This window comes from Schistocerca americana, unplaced genomic scaffold (genome assembly GCF_021461395.2).
Source record: "Schistocerca americana isolate TAMUIC-IGC-003095 unplaced genomic scaffold, iqSchAmer2.1 HiC_scaffold_679, whole genome shotgun sequence".
In the NCBI taxonomy this organism is placed as follows: Eukaryota; Metazoa; Arthropoda; class Insecta; order Orthoptera; family Acrididae; genus Schistocerca; species Schistocerca americana.
In genome coordinates, this window is record NW_025726433.1 from 19,030 (window position 1) to 20,000 (window position 971).

A 971-nucleotide genomic window follows, 5' to 3' on the forward strand; every position below is an offset into this window, starting at 1 on the left:
TTAAGGCACAATACGGGTTAGGTTAAGGCACAATACGGGTTAGGTTAAGGCACAATACGGGTTAGGTTAAGGCACAATACGGGTTAGGTTAAGGCACAATACGGGTTAGGTTAAGGCACAATACGGGTTAGGTTAAGGCACAATACGGGTTAGGTTAAGGTACAATACGGGTTAGGTTAAGGTACAATACGGGTTAGGTTAAGGTACAATACGGGTTAGGTTAAGGTACAATACGGGTTAGGTTAAGGTACAATACGGGTTAGGTTAAGGTACAATACGGGTTAGGTTAAGGTACAATACGGGTTAGGTTAAGGTACAATACGGGTTAGGTTAAGGTACAATACGGGTTAGGTTAAGGTACACATTGTTGTAAGGAAAGGTGTTTTGGGGGGGGGGGGGGGCCGGTTTGTTGATTGTGATTATCGTAAGTAAATGACTGCGGCATCATCTGATTTGCCACGTCAGGGTGCACCTTTGGCTCATAACAGGCGGCGCTCTGATTCCATGCTTGTGGCAGACCTGTGTCTTTCATTCCTGCCATTGTTTGTGTGGTGTGACAGGAGGCAGTATTGTGATGTTGGGTGCACCCCTGTGTAGGACATGTGTGGGTGTTGGTGGCTTAGCTGAGCAATGGTGGTTGTCGGAAGGGTGAGATATTCTGTTTTGTGAGTGGACCTCCCGGTCTGGTTATGATAGTGTGGATTGTCTAATGTGGCAGAGAGGATGCACTGGGTGTTGTTCCATGCTGGTGCTTACATATTGTCTGTGTGCCTGTTACAGGCAGAGAGTAGTGCGTGATAAGAGTGTCTGGCTGACGTGTGATTGTGAGCAGAGTCTTTCAGCATGTATACGGACAGTTGTATACATTATCTGTATTCTGATGGCTCTATCTATTACTAATCAGCGCCGTGTATACGTTTAATCCGGTTCCAGTCGAAACTATTGTATCTCTGTACATTAGTGACACGGCG